This window comes from Gymnogyps californianus, chromosome 12, assembly GCF_018139145.2.
Source record: "Gymnogyps californianus isolate 813 chromosome 12, ASM1813914v2, whole genome shotgun sequence".
Taxonomy (NCBI): Eukaryota; Metazoa; Chordata; class Aves; order Accipitriformes; family Cathartidae; genus Gymnogyps; species Gymnogyps californianus.
Window position 1 is genome coordinate 13,537,294 of NC_059482.1, and position 9,300 is coordinate 13,546,593.

The following is a 9,300-nucleotide window of genomic DNA, read 5'->3' on the forward strand; positions in this document are numbered from 1 at the left end:
CATCTCCTTCTCTCCCTAGCTTGCTACTACAGGACTTAGAGAACACCTTCCATAAGTAACTGTGCTTTTTATGACTAGCAAGTCTTAGAAAAATCAAGATTTTAGATTTTATTTTTTAATGTATTGTCTGCTATTGTACTGCTCCACACGTGTAAGCGTCCAGTTCAAAAGCTACATCAGTTACACAGGAACAGTAGGAATTAGCACTACTTTCCTGGAACTTATTTCTTTTGGCCTAGCAACTCGTTGGTTATGCTGCTACCACTAATAACCTCATCCTCTAGGGTTGAAAAACTTTGTACTTTTAGTTTATAATGGCAATATTAGTAGCTAGAATGATGATATGTAATTCTTCTTTGTAAATAAAACACCGTTCATTTCATCAATATAAATCAAGCTATACAAAATGCTTCCTTGTATATCATCTTCATTAGCTGGAAATCTCTAAGTTTGGTCCTGTAATCAGCTAAGCTTGGAACAAGGCTAGAGGGGAGAGGCAGGGATTTAGTGCTTAAGTCACTTTGCTTGTCCTAAATCCTGGGACTAATCTGTGCCAACTGAGACTTCACAATTGCTTCTCACTCTAGACTTTCCACCAAGAGTATCCCAACCACTTTGAAATAAATAGCTAGCTAAGGCACTTGTAGCAATGCTGTGGAGCACTGTGGATCTCAGCAGGATAAATGTCACACACTGACTTCCAGGATACCACATTTGTCAGGAGTACCCAAGTTAACGTATTTAAACTTTGTCTCGGATAGCTAGGCCAATTGTAGCAAGAGTGATGGCTCCGGGACAGTCATCTCTACAAAAAATGCTGCATAAAACCAAGCAGTCCAAAGAACAATTCATGCGATGTGTCTTTTGCTTCTGTAATCTGACTGGGAGATGCCTCTTTCCTCTGTGCCCTATTAATTAGATGTGAATTAGAAGCGCATAGTCTTCCTAGATGTTATCTTGCAAGGTATTTAAAGTACAAGCTGCAGCCTTCTGCCTACTATTTGCCTCCATTACCAGTGGCTCCCTTCCTAGAACTGAATTTCTAGGCATGAGAAGTCACTGCCTTCTAAGTCGCTGGCTTCAAAATAGTTTTCTACTACTTTATTAAAACAGCTCTAAGCCTTTTTTTTCTCCGTTTTGGTAAAATATTTATTCTTTCTTTAAAGAGGAGTTTGATAGATGTAATCATCTAAAGAATGTCCTGCCAATTTTAAGTTAGTCACAGATACAGCTGTGCAGATCATGTTTCCTGTCAATACCAGAAACTTGTCAACCCCCGTCTCTTACCAGTTCTTCCCTCTTCAGCTGTGCCACATTCAAGCTTTCTTGTCTTTGTCTGCTAGCACGTTCCCAGATCCTTTCCTTACTTATCTGCTCATCAGACAGCCATTTTCACTCCCTCTATTAGCTTCATCAGTCTTGACTTCTGCAGCCATCTTTTGTGCAACCTACTCTCCAGAGAAACCTACCCAACTTGAACACAGGATTATCACCCTCACCTCTAAATCCTCTAGAATGCTCACAAGAAACTAGGTAACTAGTGGATGAGTTAAAATGCAGAACATCTAAAACTTTGTACAGTGCAGGATTGGGATAATGTTATATGAAGGCTTTTGAGCAAAGGTGGCTTCTTCTCGTGTGCAAGAATAGTGACTTTGTGAATGCTACAAAAAAGATATGACAAAATTACAACATCAGGTCTCTGATCTTTAATGAAGTCAATATGGCTATAGAGATACGAAGATTCTTCTGCACAGATGCTCTTATACCTACTGCTGCTGTTAAAATTAAAAATTTTGCTGCTGATAACCATAAGGGAAGGGTTTCACTTCTATTTTAACTGTGAATTACATTTTTGTCCTGTTTATATTATGTTTGGTTTTGAGGCTTGACCTGTCAAGCCTATTTTGTATGTTTTACAGATATGGGGCTAAAAAGTGAAATATGTCCATCTCGCTTTTCGAAAACAGTCTCTAGGTCAATTCTGCTTAATTCTGCTCATACAAATACAGACTCCTATGCTAAGGGTGCAGAGTGGGGCTTTCCTACAAAGCAAGCACAAATTTAGTAAATTAGCCAGGTTAGATTCTGACATCTGTCAAATACTGATCAGCACCTTGTCTTTAACGAGACCAGGTTTGGACAAAGACACTATTCAACATGAAAGACTATCACAGTTTGCTTCACTACTTCTAACTGGCTCAACAGCACAATGCAATGCAAAGCCAGTTCACATATTTGTTTATATGTATGATTTCCCTAAGACTATGATATGATTTTTAATGTAAAAAATTTATGCATGTACTAAAATGATTCAATTTAAGATCTGAAAAATAATGTGGTATAGTAATTTGATTATGCCTGGAATCAGATACTGCATTCTACAGGCAAACAATTTCTGTGAAAGTGAACAGTTTCTAGCAATGTAGCTGAGATTCGCACATTTAAAATGATAAATTTAAACCCATCAATAGTAAATCAATTGCAGGTATAGAAGATAAAACTGAAATAATTCATCATATCGCTATAGGAAAACACAAAGAGTAGATGTAATGGGTCGTTTTGACTTTAAATTGAAATCTGTTTCTAGGTTTTTCAAGGACAATTCGCTTTACAAAACTTTAATGTATACATAAAAATCATCCATCAGCACATCTGATCCAAATATACTAATGATTTTTATTGGTCAGATCTTGAAAGTGAGGTTTATTTTTATGGAGTATGCATTAATTAACCCAACATGTACTATCTTCCAGTATATCTAGCCAAGTACTTTCATTTAAACATGTTTATTGTGAAATGTTTGCATTCCCAACATTTGTGGCCCACACACAGACTATTTCATACTTCACTTCTGAGCAGTTACAAAAGTTAAAAGGAGTTATTGTTTTTGATTAATGCATTTTTGGGGACATTTTTTTTTTCATGTTCCAAAACGATGACATTCTTCTACATGAAAACATCTAAATGTATTTATCTTGAAAATGGAGTATTAAGAGAAAATGAGCGGGATTCACTTTAGATCATTCCAACTTTTGCATGGAAAGTGAACATTATTAACTTTTGTATATAATTTGACTGAACTTATGCAGAGTATTAATTGACTGATTTGATATAACTCTATCAATAATAAAAAGAAAAGCCATGTACGCAGATACGTGAAGTGGTGCATTACAGATGGGAGTTCTAAGGCTGTGGCTGTCATCTTTTGATTAAGAAAAGGAAATGATTTCACTAAAAAGATATTCCCTCTTGTGTTGTTTTAACTGAGTTTGTACTTTCCACCGAACTGGACATATTTATTGAGACTCATAAGTTACTTCACGGTTACCAACATCACTGTAATCTCAACAAACTATCTTTTTTCTTGCCAATTATCTAAATATCATAACTATAAAATATCTTAAAACATTCTCTATAGTGTAAACATCTTAGCTACAAAGCTTTAAGTGTAAACAGTATGATGCATCAGAATGATTTTAAGCGATGTTATAAAAACTGCTCTTAAAAACTAAACAAAAATGTAAAGCTTCCATCTGTTTTATGATTTTTCCACTGTAGAACTACTGCTGTGTGCCAGTTTACTGAACCATGGCTTGCTAAAGAGATTGCTGGGGTCACAGATTGAAAAAACAAAGAGCAAGTCTTTAATGGTTGATTTTTTTCTCAAGTCTCCTTGATACGGTTCGAACAGAATTAAGTGCATGGCAGCAGAAAACACAGAACATAAAAATGCTCGTGTTGCCTGTTGCAAGGGGGACCCTTCACAGGAAGATTAGCATTTTGCAGAAGATGTCATTTAAGCAATTATCTTAAGTTCTTTTGTGACCGTATACCTATGTTGTCACTGCCAAACAGCTGCTATGCTGTGATTCTTTGCACTGTGTATGTACAGAGTTAAATATAGACTGTAGATTGCATACCAAAGGAGGGAGAGCACACACATGCAGACTTACTTTGCGTGAATCCTTACCCCGATATGAGAGAAAAATAATTCTGAAATTCTGGACATTCTTTTCACTGAACACTGAGAGAAAGGAAAGCCACATAAGGGGCAAAAAAATTTCTTAAAAGCAGATTTGCATATTTAAGAATTTAAACAAAGCAAATAAGGAACCTACGTAACCACTCAGTGCATAGCTAGACTTTGCATTCTTCTAAAAGTGACAATACAGTTATGCTTTTATGAAATCAGTTTACATCATACAGGAAAAACTGAAGAACCTTATATACAGCAAGATACTTCAGCACACACTTAACTGCGAGCATTGGAGTAACCCCACTGCAGCCTCAAGACCATTCTTCCAAGCATTTATGCACTATGCTGAAATATGTTTCCAAAATAAGCCTCATTCACTTCAGTCAGTCTTTCCACGTGAACGTGGCCAAACTGCGCGACTACAAAGTGGTAGCAGTGTTTGGGTTGCATTCTCCCAAACTATAGGAAGAAAGATAATACTTGAGAAATATAGTGCAACTAGGCTGCAGCTTTACTAACTTAACTCATCTGGGAACTATCCAGAAATAACATGAATATTAGAGGTCATCATTCTTTCCTTAATTTACATACTTATTGGACAGCTATCTTCAGATCTTATTGAGTCCCACCTTGTTTCTGGGACCTCGTCACCTGCTGCTCAAGGGCTACAGTCTTAGGCAACAAATTTGTCTCCTCACTGGAGTAGACATTAGGACCCTGCTTGCCATTCACCAGTTTCTTCCAAGAGAAGCTCTGATGAGAATGCATTTCCACTGAGGCACCTATCGCCAGACAATCTGTTTGAGCTCATACCTCCTACGTACATAACTACCACCTAGTGCAGAAATCTATGCCTGACAAGGAAGAGGCAGAAAAGAAATTCTTGAAAGGCAACAATCTTTTTACTCTCTACTGGTCTACAAATTCTCTGTCTTCCGCTCCATGTGTTGGGGAAGAAAAGCAAGCAGTCTGTCAACACACGGAGGGATGTTGACTCTACCCCCTGGCGTGACTCCTGCACCACATAGAGATCTGGCACACAGCTTTGATGACGCTTCCTAAATGAATCCAGACAAATTCATGGGTAAATTGTGTTACCCTTACCCCTAGGAGAAAGGCAGTTCACATCATGAGAATGGGTGACAGGATCCAAGCCCCAGTAAGTGATGCAGTAACCTTGTCACAGAATTGCACCAGTGCCCTTTCCATTCGAGTCTAGGACCTCCTTTCTAGGGTTCTCTACTCACACAGGATAAAATCTGGTAATCCTTACTCATGCAAATCTTAACCATGATCAGGAAGTTTTTGCTTTCAATGTTACGGAGCAAAATTTTTGTGTATGTCTACACTGCACTCCCTGGGGCAACTGCAACTCCCGAATGCTTTAAACTGGCTAGCTCAGATGCCAAAAAGCTTTCTAAGAAACTGGAGAGCTGGCAGTGTGTGTGCTACAATGGTACTGCACTGTTAAGCTTTCTAAATGACTACGTCTGCAAGAGTTGCAGCAACTGCAGTATAAACATAGCCTACAGAATTCGGAGCAAAGTCTAAACATACTCTATCACATCCGTATTCTCCCCTGCCACCATGGTCATTCCAATAAAAAAAAGCATCTTAAGTCACAGGTATTTGGTGTCCTTCCCTTAAAGAGTATTATTGATGGGTGGGAAAAAAAAAAAGCCTTCAGCCCACCACACCAGCTGTTTAATGACTGTCAGGAAAAAAGGTGTTTGTTTAATGCACAGATACATTTTAGCTATTAGTTGACACACCATTACATCCATGAGTTTTCTATGTCTGCAACAGGGAATGGTCTGTTTCACATGATTTTCAGAGATTCGTCCAGAATAGAGATCTTATATTTAGACATTTCTTATATTTAGATATTTGGGAGTCTCTCACCTTTCTGGGAAATATTTAAGTCAATTCAAGAATTGATTGCATTGTATGTACAATCTGTCTTACCTGCTGCAGCCAGAGCAGTGAAGTCTAGTAGTCTGTGCACATGTCTAGGGAGTGGGAACAGACATCAACACACTCCGTGGCCCAGCAGAGATCCTTTAACCTCTTTGCCTCAGTTTCCCCATCTGCAAAACAGGGTAAAAAAGAGAGCTGAGTAAACAGTATAAAACATTGTAATTCAAAGTAAAATTTTGAGTTAACAGCATTAGGAACACATAACTACTCTCTGTTTTTGTCTGTCTGCAAAACTTGGAGCATATGTGCTGTACCAATATTAGCACGTCTTCACAGTCAACATCTAGAATGAATGCTTAAATATTCATTGACTTCAAATTTCAAATTGAAGTTTGAATTTGACATTCATTCTGTAGATGTAACAGCATCAACCATTAATCAGGGAAAAGAAATAATACCACTCAATTTATATAATCTACGCACTGTGGTCAAAATGTATACTTCTAGATATATAATCTCAAAATTTTAAAGTATTAGCTGCTTAAGTAGATCACGCGGGATGTCCCCTCCCTCTTCTAACTGGCTGATTTATGTAACTGAGCAACCAAACAAAAATTCTGAGATGTATGTTCAGCTGTAACGCTCACAATTTACATTGTGTATTGAATCAAGTAAATATGCAACTCATGCAATCAGGGAACAGAAGAAATAACATGATTTAGGTAACCAGCTATGACTATAAATTTATAAATAATCTAAACAAAAAAACTCTACAAATAAAGATTTTTAAAATGTATTATTCACTGACGAATTCTGTAAGTAACTACTGAATAAATACTTTCCACATTCACAAGAAAAGAAAAATTCCAAAATGTACCTAAGGAGTCACTATGAATTGTTTGTTCGGATCTACCTACCCAGTGATTCTTCCCTCCCCCTGCTTAAAATACATCTATATAAATGGAAATTTGAATTCTATAGTTTCTAATGCACTATCTTTGTGGATTAGTTCATTTTTAGGCAAGTTACAGGAGTATCTAATGCAAACATTTACATGTACTAAAAGAAAGTTACTAAAACCATTATAGACCTTATTTGAATGGAACACTTCACCCTGCTGAATGCTTACATCCTCTCAGCTATGTCCATCTGGTCTCTTTTCCAGCCCTTTTTTTCAGATACATACATACTTTCACCCAGGTGAGCAGCTGCTATTGACCAACACAATGACAGTCACTAAGTGCATTTCTTTCCTATGATTGCTTGAGTTGCCCAAAAATTTTGCACTTGCCAAATCATGGCCTGCTTTTCTCAACTTAGTTGTTTTTTTGGTTGCTGTTCAGTGTTTAGAAATCTTAATCTTTAGAGAAATTCGTTATGGTAAAGAATGAGAAAAGAAAGGAGGAAATACAATTTAAATGAGCTCATGCCTTCTGCTTAAGCTCAAAGAAAGAAACTCAAAGTTTGGAAATGCAATTTCCAGGTAAAGATGAAAGATCCCATGTTACGTCTCTGTAAACCGGAAAACAACTGGTTTACACAACTTAGCAACTTAGGACAACTTAACACTTTAACACAACTTAACAACTTTACACAACTTAGCAACTTAGGACAACTTAGCAAGTTGTCCTATCTCAGACAGAAACAGCATGGATGAATCTGGCCAGTCCACTTGCACTTCTCCTTCTGAAATCACTAATAAAGTTTGAGAGGGGTTATTTTTAAAGCAGCTCTTAGAGTGTTCCAGCTCACTACTGTCAGCTTCAGATCTCAAACGTAATTTGATTTATAATTACATTTTTAAAACTAGCATTAAAATAACATTAGAGGGGTCATAATCTGAACTTTTTAACAGTTAGGCACGTAGCATACATTTAGAAATGGATCTCCAACAGGATTCATCTGGAACATATTCTGACCAGAATTCCTTCCTTCAACCGTTTCAGTACTCTGCTGAAGCTGGTGTGCCAAGAAGCCATTGTGGAGCCCTATATTTCAGTGTTGTTTCAAATGTAAACAGATTGAAATACACTGCCGGACATTTGTTAGTCCAAGTCTTTTCTTGCATTATAGTCAGGCCCATGTTTGTAAACACCGACGGGTGAGAGAGCGCCAGAGAATCTGGAATTAGGCCTCTGCACTGAAAAGATGTACATTACATCCCTTGCAAAATCCAGTTGGCTCCATTGCTGCTGAACTTTGGAGCGGCTTTAATTTTCTTAGCCTCTGTGGCACAGATTGATTTAGGGGTGTTGACTTCTAGGAACTACTCAAATTGGTGAAGTTATGCTTGTGCCAGCCAAAACGCATGTACAGTGAAAAAGCAGTGGTCCCAACGACTGTTGATACATGGGTGTCAGCTGAGAACTACCTGTCCTCCCAGCTGTGCAAACAACTCAGACTGGCATTCCGTGAACTTCACAATATTGTGCCTGTAGCTGCAAGCCTGGCACCTCCTGAACGCAAGATGGGGTTCAGATGGGACATGGGCTCGTTGCAAAATTTGCCTTGTTCTCTAAGTCCAACCTTCTGATAAGAAAACTTCCCAACTAATCAGTTCCACACTGGTGCCTGACTACAACTTCAGAGGCAAAAGACAGACAAGGAATTTGTTTTCTGAATGCTAGTGCTAAAGTAAATGAGCTAGTTAAAAAAGAAAAAAAAAAAAAAAAAGGCTGTGCCTTAAAACCAAGTTTGAAATTTTATAGGCTTTTACTCCATAATTTGTACTTGAGCCTTCTGTTATTTTTAAACAAATCTAATTTCTTACAGCTGTGAAATTTACATTTTAAGAGTGTCTAGTGGCCATGTGCATTAATTACTTTATTGTAATATTTTAATGAGTTTGGGGTTCAACTCTGAAGGAATCCTGCTCAATCCTTGTTTCCCCACAGAATTACACTAGAACCTGATTCAGTCACAACTTCACACACCCCTATCCAAACCCTGATGGACTTGCACAGTATTTTCAGTTCTCTTATAAAGTCCCTGAACTTTAAAACTGGCTCCAAATTTTAGGACTTCTCACCAAACTAGCACTACCCTGAGTCAGGAGCAGAGCTAGGCGTTGAGAAAGTTCGTATTTAGAGCTGAACTTGCTGGCTGAGCCTGATGTCAATGGAAGCAGGTAGCAAAATGCAAAATTCAGCTGTGACAGCTAACATTTGGGCCAATCTTGTTCTTAATGATGCTTATGCAATGATGCAAATGCTTCCATCTTAGTATATATGACATAAAAACATTTAGGGCTAGAAGATTAACCCCCCCCAAGGAGTACCTAAATTCACCAGGGAAGATTGGAAATGCACTACTGGAAGATTTCCACTTTGTGCAGAATAGTTGAAAAGCATTACAATATCCATACTTCTGCCAAGGTATTCCCTTTATGGATTTTGGTGGTTTGT

The 9,300-nt window shown here is 37.8% G+C and overlaps 1 protein-coding gene across 2 annotated transcripts in view; it reads right to left on the reverse strand.

Annotated features, from left to right (window-relative positions):
• ZNF536 (zinc finger protein 536) overlaps window positions 1-6,007 on the reverse strand; it is a 250,025-nt gene extending 244,018 nt beyond the window's left edge. For both annotated transcript variants that reach the window (XM_050904238.1, XM_050904239.1), the window contains exon 1: window positions 5,945-6,007. The gene's annotated coding sequence lies outside the window, so the exon portion shown is untranslated. The remainder of the gene's footprint in view (window positions 1-5,944) is intronic.
• Window positions 6,008-9,300: the final 3,293 nt, after the last annotated feature.